Source organism: Meriones unguiculatus, chromosome 9 (assembly GCF_030254825.1).
Source record: "Meriones unguiculatus strain TT.TT164.6M chromosome 9, Bangor_MerUng_6.1, whole genome shotgun sequence".
NCBI lineage: Eukaryota > Metazoa > Chordata > Mammalia > Rodentia > Muridae > Meriones > Meriones unguiculatus.
Window position 1 is genome coordinate 38,257,696 of NC_083357.1, and position 13,353 is coordinate 38,271,048.

The window sequence follows — 13,353 nt, forward strand, 5'->3', positions numbered from 1 at the left end:
GGTCTTCCCCTAGGTTTTCAAAAAGATCTATGCTACCAGTTATATTGTAGGGCATTACTTTTTTTATATTTAATCCCTACATGTAGGACATTGAGACCAACAAGGCAACTGTCTTGTTTTCTGCAGCCTTTGCTTTCTTTACTTTACTCCTGTGTTACTTCTTAGGTTAAAGATTGTACCTTAATGGGATAAGATTGACTTAAGAAACAGTACAGTGTGACACAACAGAGTGTTAGTTTGCTCCAAGTTAGGGGGGCATGGAGGACTCTAGGAGCTGGTGAGCTTCTGCCACCCACTCTGTTCTTCCACCTCCTCTTTGAGGAGGTCTAGGAAGTGTAATTCATGGACAAAAGAGAGGGAACATCAGGTCTCCTGTGCCAGGGTAGAGGGTGAACTTTGGAGTCAGATCACAGCTCTACTGTTTAATAACTATGAATTTCAGCAAACTAGATACTCTGAACTTTAGATTTTTGATGTTTTTAATAAAACTTTCTTATGTACTTTTTTTGGTATCATCTATGTACATGCTTCTTTATCTATGGAGAGTATCCAAAATGATGTCTCTGGCCCTCAGTTATTAATTACAGTAATAACAAGCTCATCTAAGTAAGTTCTTCTGGTGCCTGCAAGTGAGTGTTGCCAGCCTGTTACCTAAATGTTTAAAAAACTATGAAGGCCTTCCTATACATATGGGCTGTTTTTTTTTTTTCACATACAGCATCTGTGGTAGTTTGAATAGGAATGGTCCCAATAGGCTCATATATTTGAATTCTTAGTCACCAGGGAGAGTCTGAAAGAATGAGAAGGATTAGAAGCCTTGTTGGAGTAGGTATAACTTTGATAGAGGAAGTGTGTCACTGGGGTTGGGCTTTGAGGTTTCAAAAGCCCATTCCAGGCCACGGTGCTCTCTTTTTCTCTTCCTTCTTCCCTCCTTTCCTCCCTCTCACCCTCTGCCTAGGGACCAGGATGTATCTCAGAGCTACTGCTCCACCATCTGTCTTCAGGGTACCATGCTTCTCACCAAGATGACAATGGACTAAACCTCTGAAACTGAAAGCAATCTCCCAATTAAATGCTTTCTTTCATGAAAGTTGCCTTTGTCTGCTGTCTCTTCCTAGAAAAGCACAATGACTAAGACAGAAATTGGTACCAGTTGGGGTATTTCTATGACAGGCCTGACTATTCTGTAATTTGGAGGAACATGAAAGACTTTAGGACTAAGAACTAGAGAAGTGGTTGAACACTCTAAGCAGGGCTTACTGGGCCATCATAGAAGGAGCATGGAAGACAGTGATGCTAAAGGCAATGTGAACAGTTGGGGCCCAGCGCAAGTAGTTTCATGGCCTACTGTGGTGGTCTGAATAGGTTTGGCCCTCATAGATTTGTTTATGTGTTTGAATGCTTGGCCATAGGGAGTGGCACTATTAGGAGGTTTGGCCTTGTTGGAAGAAATGTGTCACTGTATATGTGGGCTTTTAGGTCTTATATATATTTAAGCTCAGCGTAGGATTGAGTCTCATCTTGGCTGTTTTCAGATCAAAGTATAGAACTCTCAGCTACTCCAGCACCATGTCTGCCTGCATGCTGCTATGATTCCCACCATGATTATAAAACCTCTGAACTTCCTACCATGATTGACTAAACCTCTAAAACTGTAAGCCAGTCCTAATTAAATGTTGTCTTATTAAGAGTTGTCTTGACATAAACAAGTTGCCTGCTCTTTGATCACCTCCCCCTGAGGGAAGTGCAGCCTTACCAGACCACAGAGGAAGACAATGCAGCCACTTCTGAGGAGACCTGATAGATTAGGATCAGCTGGAAAGGGAGGAGAACCTTCCCTATCAGTGGAATGGGGGAAGGGCATGGGTGGAGAAGAGGGAGGAAGGGTAGGATTGGGAGGGGACGAGGCGAGTGAGGAGGCTACAGTTGAGATACAAAGTGAATAAACTGTAATTAATAAAAAATTTAAAAAAAAGAATACCCTGATGCTATGAAATAAAGGGAATGGTGACCCATTAGGACATGACCCCACCCAGCTAAACTTCCAACATGTGAAAATGAATTAAAGAAAATCTTAAGCAATAAAGTAAACCATCAAAACCAGAAGGCTAGAGCCAAGTTCACCCCAGTAAGCAGAATAACTTGGCAGCTTTGGCTATATGGCTTTAACATGAAATATACAAAAGTGGGGCTGTAGAGTCATTTTCTTCAGCTAAGAAAAGTTGCTGAGGTCAGTTATATACTAGGGGAATCTTGGCATGGAGGCCCAGAGAAACCACTCTGAAGCTGTGCCATTGTATGTTGAAGTATGTGATCTGCTCTTGATTTTGATTTTACAGAGGGTTACAGTTAAGAGAATGTCATGAGGTGCTGAAGAGATGGTTCAGAGGTTAAGAGCAGTGGCTGTTCTTCCAGAAGTCTTGAGTTCAATTCCCAGCAACCACATGGTGGCTCACAACCATCTATGTTGAAACCCCATGCCCTCTTCTGACCTGTAGGTGTACATGCAGTCAGAACATTGTATATGTGTAAATAAACTTTAAAAAAGAGAGAGAATGCCATGAGTCTTAGAAGAGAGTTTGAACTGTGTAGAGACTAGAGTATGGGGACTTCTGAAGCTGGACTGAATGTACTTTTGCATCATGATATAGCCATAAGCCTAAGGGGGGATGAGGAATGTGATGGTTTGAATAAGAATGATCCCCATAGGCTCATATATTCAAATGCTTAGTCACCAAGGAGTGGCATTACTTGAAATGAATAGACGGATCAAAAGGTGTGACCTTGTAGGAATATGTTGGAGAAAGTGTGTCACTAGGGGTGCATGGCAGGCCTAGGATTTCTCTCTCTGTGTGCCTAGGGATCAGTAACTCTCAGCTACTCCTCCAGCATCTGTCTAACACCATGCTTTCTGCCATGATGATGATGAACAAAGCCTCTGAAACTGTAAGCAACCTCCCCCCATTAAATGCTTTCTCATTCATAAGAGTTGCCTTGGTCATACTGTCTCTTCACAACAATAGAACAGTGACTAAGCTACCACCATTTGTACAAAAACTGGAGAAAATGCTGACTTCAACAGCACATATATTAAATGTGGATCAATACAAAGAAATTTAGCAAGGCCCCTGAGCAGGGAAGACATACAAAATTGTGACACATTCCATAAGTTTGAAAAATGGTGATAATAATTATGCCCCTCCCCCCGACAGACCCAAATTGCTTTTGTATCTGTAAAATCTCTCTGGAAGGGTACACACATGAAGAACTAGTGGCATTGCTTGCACCTAAGGCAGAAAATAGGTGTCTTCATAGCAGAGGAAGAAGGGAGAGTCTTTACCTACATATGCTTATTCACTCTTTCCCCCTTTCTGAACTTTTAGCAGCAGTAGTTGGCCATCTCTCAAGAAATACACTTTAAGTTGCTATGGTGATGCACTCCTGTGGTCCCAGCACTACTGAGGTTGAGGCAGGAACATTACTTGAACATAGGCATTCAAGACTAGCATGGACAACACAAAGATCCATCTCAAACAACAACAAAATATAAAAAGAACTTTTCAAATGAGAAAAAAAGTTCTGAGAAAATGTTTTGGTCATTTTGAAAATCACTCTTTAAAAAAGTTGAAAAACAACTACAGGAATTTATTTTTAAATATGTTTGCATTTAAGAATGTTTAAGTCAAGTCTGTTAACACCACCTCATATACTTTGTGTATACACTTCAGTTGTACTCTTTTTTTTTATTTAAACTATACTTGTAATTTTATTCACACACATAATTTTACATATATATGTAATATGTAACTTTAGGTAAGGAGATAATATTATGATTTTTAGTGATTTTTTTTTCAGACACCATCCCTCTTATTGGAATGGTAGATTTTTTTTTACATTTTTTTAACTTTTATTAATTACACTTTATTCATTTTGTGTCCCCCCCATAAGCTCCTCCCTCCTCCCTTCCCAGTCCCACCTTCCCTCCCCTTTCTGCATGCATGCCCCTCCCCAAGTCCACTGATAGGGGAGGTCCTCCTCTCCTTCTTTCTGATCTTAGTCTATCAGTTCTCATCAGAAGTGGCTGCATTGTCAGGGTCCTAGGTTATCTCCATGACTAGTCCTTGGTTGGAGTATGAGTCTCTGGGAAGTTCCCTGTGTCAAATTTCAGTTGTACTCTTTTAGCAAACTTGAAGTATGCATTATTATTTGTTGCAGTCATATTCTGCATAATGGGTCTTGAAATGTGTTCTAATTAATTTTGTGCTGTTGGTCAACACACTCCATTGTCCTTACCTCCAGCCCTCAACCATAGAAACTCCCAATTTACTCTTCCACAAAGTTTGGTTTGTTAGACTTCATGTTTGAGTGTGATCACATGGCACCTGCCATTTTCAGTCTGGTTCATTTCACTTAACAATGTTCTAGGCTCAACTTTATTAACACGGATACTAAGGTTGAATGGTACCTTACTATAGATTTCTCTCTCACATTTTCTTCATCTATTCTCTTATATCTTGATTCAGTGCCTGGATGTTGTGAATAATGCTTCTCTGAGTGTGGAAGTGTTTATCCACATTTCTTTAGAGATACAGGCCCGAGAGTTGTTAGATTGTTTGTAATTCTGATTTACGATTGAAAATTTTAAAAATTCTCTCTCTCTCTCTCTCTCTCTTCCCCCCCCCGTTATATGTGTGTGTGTGTGTGCACCAGACAAAGGTGCCTGATTTCTAATGCTGGAGTTACTGGCAGTTGTGAACCACCTGATGTCAGAGCTGAGAATAGAACTCTGGTCCTCTGCAAGAACAGCAAGCACTCAACAGCAGAACCATTTCTTCAGCCTCTAGTTTAGTTTTTTTTGGTGTTAACTTTGTACCATAAATGTTAATTTAATGGAGTAATCATTAGTATTGTTATTGGTCAATTTAGATAAACACAAATTATATATCTCACCCAGGACCAAGGTCTTCTAGTTGTAGCTACCTAAACAGTTGTGAAGAATAAACTAAGCTTGTGGTTAATTCTAAGTATTTCTTGTTATTTTTGCTGTTCTGTCTGGGGTTGCTCATAAAGTTTGGATCTAGTTACCTTTGCTAACTTTAAGAACTATCTCCAAGGCCCATACATTATCTTACCAATGCTTAATAGATCATACATCTTAATCCTTATCGAATATTTGATGGGAAGTGTCTTAAGCCTCAGAAAAATAAGATGCAGTCATGGGCTATCCCCCCTTTTATCCCAGGGCATGGCCTGCCTGTGACTTTCATGCTTTTGTATTGTGTTAATAACACAGAAACAGAAATACATCTTATTAGGAAACTTTCTATTCTGAAGATTTCCCATTTAGCCTAGCCCTTCCTGACTGCACACCAACACCTAAACTATAACAGATAGAGATGAGCTTATGTCAGGAGTCTCCACCTTATGATACTCAGTTGTATTGTTTAACTTTTTTTTTAATTAAGATACAAACAATTTTATTCCAAACGGCTAAGCTGACACTTCAAGTAAAACTTCACAAAGTATTGATGTGTCCTGAAATACAAATGGCCAGTTCTAGGCTCAATTTTGAGTGCCTTCTTATTAGGTGACGACTTAGCGGCTAAGGTCTGGATCACCTTCCTTTTTTTGTGTTAAAAGATTATCTTTGGTCCCACAAGAACTTGTCCTATACCATCTTATGTTAGAAGTTTTCTCCCAAGACCCTTTTCTGGTGTCTTTACTACTTAGGTGATTCTGAATGTACAATATTTTGAAAGTAGTAGCATCTTCAAAGACCGTGAATTTCATAGGCCCTCTGTGGTAGACTCCTGTCCTGTACCCTGTTTTCTCCCATTTGCCTTTCTGAATGGGGATTGAGCATCTTACCCAGGGTCCTCCTTCTTGCTTAGCTTCTTTAGGTATACAGATTTTATGTTTATCCTATATTAGGTCTAAAATCCACTTAAAAGCAAGTATATACCATATGTGTCTTTCTGCTTCTGGGTTACACACTCAGGATGATCTTTTCTAGGTCCATCCATTTGCCTGAAATATTCATGATTTCCTTGTTTTTAATTGCTGAGTAGCATTTCATTGTATAAATGTACCACAATTTCTGTATCCATTCTTCAGTTGAGAGACATCTGGGTTGTTTCTACATTCTGCTTATTACGAATAAAGCTGCTGTTTGACCCATCCTGCAGGTCTGTCAACAGAGAACCTGAATGGGGGAGTGGGAATGGAAAGGGACAAGAGATGTGAGAAATGAAGACCAAGACAGTTTCTCTGATCAAGGTCTCAGTTTATTCAAATTTTTCATACAACTTTATAGGCAGGGCAAAAGAAATGTAATTGCCTTTGGCAGGGTTACTAAGTGACTAGGAATCACAGGATGACCCACCAGAGAAATCACAAGATGTGCTTATAATGGTTGTTTGGAAAGTACCTCAGAAGTGTTACTTGGGAAGCCCCGAGGGAGAGGAGGGTTTAAGGTATTTCAGGAAGATGATCTTATCGCAAGTCTCAGGTATCCAAGCAGTAGGCCATTAAGCCAGATCAGGCCAGATGCCAAAAATTCAGGGGGCAGCAAGGTGCCAGAAGGCTCCCCACAGCTGTTGTATACTTGAGCATATTTTGGCAGAGGTCCTGTGAAAGACTGTACCCAGCAGGGTATTGAAGCAGATGCTGAGACTCATAGACAAACTTTGAGCATAGTGCAGGGAATCTTATAAAAGAAGAGGGACATAGAAAGACCTGGAAGGGACAGGAGCTCCACAAGGAGAACAACGGAACCAAAAATCTGGGCCCAGGGTTGTTTTGTTTTGTTTTGTTTTGTTTTGTTTTGTTTTTCCTTTTCTGAGACTGATGCGCCAACCAAGGACAATGCATGGGGAGGACATAGACCCCCTGCACAGATGTAGTCCAAGTCAGCTCAGTTTTCAAGTGGGTTCCCTAGTAAGGGGAACAGGGGCTGTCTCTGATATGAACTCAGTGGCTGGCTTTTTGATCACCTCCCCGTAAGGAGAGAGCAGTCTTACCAGCTCACAGAGAAAGACAATGCAGCCAATTCTGATGAGACCTGATAGGGTAGGGTCAGATGGAAGGGGAAGAAGACCTCCCCTGTCATTAGATTTGGGGAGGGGAGTGGGAGGAGAAGAAAGAGGAAAGGTGGGATTGGAAAGGGATGAGAGAAGGGGCTACAACTGGGATAAAAAGTAAATAAATTGTAATAAATAAATAAATAAAAGGGGGGGAAGGCTGTGAATTTGTACTTCTCAATATTCACCCATACCACTTTCTTTGTGAAATTCTACAGACTTCTGCTCACACTGATAGCGTAAGTGGCAGGAGCATCTTCTATCTGTCCCCACAGGCTGAGTGTTTTGTGTGTTCTCTTGGATTGCCGCCTGATCTTTGAAGCATTGGTATCCCTCCCTTTTTCTCAAGCCAGCAGATGGGGCATTTCAAACTTCTCCATAGATGTGCATTGCACATCTGCTATATAATATAATTAAACATTCATCTGGAAATGGGGAAGGTGTAAAGATATCCTAAAGACTTTCTATTTAATCACTTTATGCTCCAGATTATGAACCAAGTAGTAGGGGGAATGCCTACCCTCTCTGAGCTGAGTGCTCTAATTACTCTTAGGTTCCCTCCCCAGGCTTCAGTAGACTGGCCTTATAACTGAACCCTAATGTAATTAGGATTTAATTCCTAATTTAAATAGTCCATTTCTGAACTATTCAAAATTTAATTTCAATAAAGCAGTATCATGAAATGAGCCTTATGCAAGACTCCTGGCACAGAGAAGTAGGTTTGCCTGGAGTCTCCAAGCCCTTGACTCATGTTTATATCATATTCATGTCTGTCCTTCAAGCTAATATCCACCCAACTCTGCATGATTATAGATTTCAGATCAGTAGTGTGAGTACTGAAAAGAATGTAGACATCTCAACCCCAAGGTCTTAATCCTGAACACTGGGAACACAGCATCCTGCATCACCTCTTGCTCTTCTTTATCAACCAGCTTCTAAAATGCATCATTGCAATTAGGATGACATAGTTAACGATGCAGATTTTTACAATTCAGGCCAACTGAAACTGTCCCAGAAGACAGCAAAGCTGCTTTAGGTAGAGAGAGTATAGGTGTGAGACTGAAGGCCTCAGCAGTCCCAATATGGTATTGAAGGCTGGGAGTATTCCTAGAGAGCCCCTGATCTTTGTCTACATTGGAAGCCCAAAAAAGCAAGATTCTGATGTCAGTGAGGGATAGTGCAGTCATGGCAGCAACAGCAGGACAGACACAATCCATTTAGTACCTGAAATTTTAATTTTTTTAAACTGCCAAGTTGCAGTCCATTGTGTATACATTCCACATTTCCATTATTCATTCAAAACTTACAGGTATTTTGTTTTTGTTTTTTGTTTTGGTTTGGATTTGGTTTTGTTTTAGCTATTGGAGGTTGGTTTGATATGTGTTACTCACCTTCAGGATCTGGTTACACCTATCCTTGTTGTGTACACTGACCTGATTGGTTAATTAAAGGACCTATACCTGGGCAGGGCAGAAGAGGGTAGGTGTAGCTAATGTTCCCAGGCTTTTGGGGTTGAAGAGAGAATCACAGGAGTCAGTCAGATGGATGGAAAGATTGGAAGGAGGAGGACACAATGATGGGTTAGACTGGAGAAGAAACCATGTAGGACCAGGAGGAAGGACTCCAATAATGGCGTAGAAAGGCCCAGATGAAGAATAAAAGCAAGTGTTTATAAGATTATGAATGGAAGATAAGACAGTTAAGAAAGATGGCATTGAATAAGGGCTAGGAGATAGACGGTGAGGTGATTTCAGATGGCATAGGTAGGAATATCTGCCCAGCTTAAGGTAAATAAGGCAATTATAAAATCTAACAGGTGTCTGTGTCTTAGTATTTATGATAGCAGATTAGATAATACCGCTAATAATAGGGCAAATAATAGCAAACATTATATAGCCCAACACTCCATATTTTTTCTTTTAATTTACTACAATAAATGGTGCCCATAAAGTGGAAATGTACATGGGCCAGCAAGTGAAATAGGATGATGAGCCCTTTGGAATACGCCAAGAAGATATCTGGTAGATATATGGTAGATCTGAAAAGGATAGGCAGTACCCTACAAGATATAGGTATAGGATTTCATTCTATCAAGAATTAATGCCAACAATTCACCCACAGAACCCGTAAAGTTAAACTTCTGTATAGCAAAGGGAACAATCAGCCAAGTGAAGAGCAAGCTCAGAAAGTGGGAGAGAATCATTTCCAGCTATATATCTGACAGGGGATTAATGCCCACAATATATAATGAACTCAAAAAACAAAGACTCCAGAGAACACATGACCCAATTAAAAATGATCCATAGATCTGAATGGAAAGTCCTCAAAAGAAGAAATAAAAGTAGCTAAGAAATATCTAAAAAGTGTTCAACACCCTTAGAAATTAATGAAGTGCAAATGAAAACTACTTTGAGATTTCATTTTACCCTAGTCAGGATGCCTAAGATTCTGACAACAAATGATGGTTAAAGATTTGGAGAAGGGAAAACGGTCATTCAGTGATGGTGGGATTGCACCTGATACAACCTCTCTGAAAATTAGCATGATGAATTCTCAAAAAGCAGAGAGAGAAAAGGAGTAAGGGAATGAGAACATAAGGGAGGTATGGAGGAAGGGAGAGAGGGAGGGAGAGAAAGAGAGAAAGTGGAAGAGACAGAGAGAGAGATAGAGAGACAGAGAGAGGTGTAGTTGGGTGGGAGGATCTGGAGGAATTGTAGAGGAAAAAGAATATGCTAAAATGATGTGAAATTTTTAAAAATAAAAATAAATACATAAAATGTTAAAAGAATAAATCTATAAAATAATTTCTGTCTGATATCCATGACCCATCTCAGAGATATATTTTGGCTAAGTCATAAAACAATATTGTTTAGCTGTTTAGACTGAGTATTTCTCATATCTGTCTGCAACATTTTAAATGTCAGTTTCTGTATGCTTGGGTACATCATCTTCCCCAGTGGGATGAGAACAAAACTCCAGCAGAAGTGACATTCTGGATGAAAGAATGTCACATAACGCCATAGACTTCTAATAGCCAGCTTCTGCCTCTACAGCCAGCATGCTGCTGAATGTTCCTCTAAAAAGATACATTGATGTTCTAGCTCACAACCTTACAGTATTAGCTTATTTGAAAGTTGGACCATTGTAGGGGTAGTCAAGTTTAGAGGGGTGCTAGTCCAATATGACTAGTATCCTTGTAAAAAGGGAAACTTTGAAGATGGAGGCAGACAGCCACACAGGAAGTTGCAGAACAAAGCTAAGGAAGATCAAAGACTGTGAGAAAACCAGCAGAAATTAGAAAAGAATCATGGGATAAATTTTTCCCCACAGACTTCAGAAAGAGCCAACTTTCTCACAGTTTGGCCTTGGACATCTCTTCAGAACTGCAAGGAAGTAAATTTCTGTTGTTTGAGTCATCTTTTATCACGGAAGTCCTAGGGCACTGACACGTTCATGGACCACTGAGGATGTTGATTGCCACCACCATCCATGTATCCTCGTGCCTTCCTGCCTATGGCTCACAGACACTTGACAGTGAACCCCCTCCAAAGACCTGCATAGCCATTGTTTCCACAATGCCATTACGGTGCCCATTGTAGCTACTGAAGCAGTGAAGATTCACTGCTGTAGCTGTTTCCATCTGCATATTGGTTCAGGCCAACTCCATGCTGAGCTGACTCAAGTACTGCCTTAGCTTGTTTTCCTCATTGCCCAAATACCTGATAAGAAACAACTGAAGACAGGGAAAGTCTATCTTGGCTATGATTTAAGGAAATACTGTCCATCAGAAAGACTGGGCCCAGGATTAGGGCTGGGCTATAACTCTTAAGTCCTATACCCTAGCAATCCCCTAGGCTTAACCTCCTAGAGATCCCACAGCCCCACAAATGACACCACCACTTTAGGACCAACTGTTTAAGCTCATGAGCCCAGGGGAAACATGGTACTTGCAAATCATTATACAGGGTATTAGAAATGTTTACTGGCACCCAAGAGTCCTTTCGTGTATCACGCCTGCCAGCATTATCCCCACCCTGCCAGCTTTTCTTATTCCTTAGTTGGGAAGCTGTCACTGAAAGCTACTCCTGGCAGCATACTCGCTGCACTATGCCAGATCCTCTCAAGAACTTTATTACCACCAAAAGACCTATGGATTAAAAGCTCATGTGGCTGTATTTGCCTTCCTCTTGAGGGTTACAGAAGCCCTCTTTCAGATTGCTCTCAGCCACGTGTGCCTCTAGTAAGCACTCAGGGATGCAGCTCTCAGCGTGAGAATGCATATATTGTTCTGGAGCTGAAAGAGTTCTGAGGACTCAAGGATAACTTCTTACAGTACCCTATAGACCTATACTTCTAGGCTCAATTTTTTAAATGTGGACTATGTGCCAAGTGCTGCACATACATGATTTAAATTGATCTAAAAAGAAAAACTCACAAGAAAAGAATAATCAGGTGCATACCTGTAATCCTACCACTCGAGGAGGCAGCAGCAAGAGGAATCTCTGTGAGTCTGAGGCCAGTCTGGTCTACAAATTAAGTCTAGGACAGCCAAGGCTACACAAAGAAACCCTGTCTCTAAACAAACAAACAAAAAAACAACAACAAAGAATAATCATTTTTATTTGTTGACTAGGAAACAGTCCTGGGATCAGAGGACTCAAGCAGCTTGCTCAAAGTTACACACACACACCAGATTGGGGAATTAAAATTCAAACTGGTGTTTGGCTGACTCCAGTACCTAGCTCTTCCAAGTTCAGGACATTGATGCTCATCATGTGGGCTGCCTGTACAAAGCTCTAAGCTATAGAGAAACAGCCATGATGTTCCTCTTTCCAATGTCTCTCAGACACTTGGTTGGGTTCACATGTCTTTGCTAGGCAGGCAAGTGAACAGCTTGTCTTGCCTTTCATACATAAAAGCCTATGACCTATGGTGGATGTTGGAGGTTTGTAGGAGCCTTATCAATGCACTTTCCCTCACTTTGAATTCTAACAATTCCAGATACAGCTCATGAAAGGTAAATGATGCTTCAAGTGTCTGATATATGGTCCAGAATACAGCATGACTTCAGACTGGTTCCACTGGGGAAGATGGCTTAGACTTGGGCATAGTGAGATGTTTTGCTCCTTGCTTCTGCCTCAGACGAGACTTGTGTCTTTTGGGAGAAAGGCTGTGTACATGGTGAATTCATCTTGTTCTATCAGTTGCCTGAAGTAAGCCAACCTTCATGTCTTGTCAAATACAGGATATAGAATACAATAGAGAGTGGATAGCCAGAGTGAGAGAGGTAAGTTTACAAGAAGTTGGGGGGGAGAGGGGAGAGGGGAGCTGGCTGGATCACTTACCAAACACAAGCCCAGAGCACAGACAGTCTTTATTCATAGATTGAGAACGGGGCTGAAATAGCTGGGAAAAGAAGAAAGTGAAGGCCAACACTGTCCTCATTCTGATTTGGAGCCCAATCCTCTGATGACTCTGGACCTGTAGAAGACAGGTTCTCGTTCGCTCACCAAGCAAATAAATGACTCTTCCTCCCAGGTGGACAACCAGGAGATAAGGGAAATAACTGGATTCATTCTCTCCCAAATGGCTTCCATGTGAGGTTTCTTACACCAAAACAATATAAGCAGGAACATTCCCATGGTCACCAGCAGTGGTTTATTCTGTCCCAGATGCTTCAGTCAGGGTTGAGATGAACCTCAGATGGGGAGCAACAGTAGTGTCTGGCCTAAGAGTAGAGTTGAAGAGCAACCTAGCTCAAGCTCTCAGCAGGCAGAATCTCTCCTTTTGGGGAGCCCTGAAGTTTCACATATCCCTGTGTGACAGTAAAGCCATTCTGTCATAATTTGCCTTCCCACTGCAGTGCTTGTATGGCTTAGATGATTGAATTTCAAATTGGTTTATTTGAAGGCTCATTTTTCAAATAGTTCCTGTATGGAAGTTTTATAAGGACAGAGTCTGTAGTCAAAATGGACACATTCGATGTGTGTCAGCACCAGAAAGTCTGTGTCGAGCTGGGAGCAGCTCCCAAATGCTCCCGCATGTAACAGCTACAACAGGATTGCACCACTGTAGAAGGAGCTTTAACCTGAGCAAAGATCTCCAGTTTCTGTTTCTCAGAACTGAATTTGTATCACTGGCTTCCAAGATGCAGATAAACTCCTGTGCCATTTTTGGCAGATCAGAATGTTCTCTAAGATACTGACTAGATGAGTCTAGTTTCTGAGAGACTCGAGTCTCTCCCTAAGGTTCCTTACCGCCCTCAGGGAGCTTA

At 41.1% G+C, this 13,353-nt stretch overlaps 1 non-coding gene across 1 annotated transcript; it reads left to right on the top strand.

The window, feature by feature from the left end:
• Positions 1-3,066: 3,066 nt before the first annotated feature.
• On the top strand, positions 3,067-3,173 carry LOC132656770 (U6 spliceosomal RNA). Its single transcript, XR_009594459.1, has one exon. It is a non-coding gene; the product is annotated as a U6 spliceosomal RNA (small nuclear RNA).
• The last annotated feature ends 10,180 nt before the right edge of the window (positions 3,174-13,353 follow it).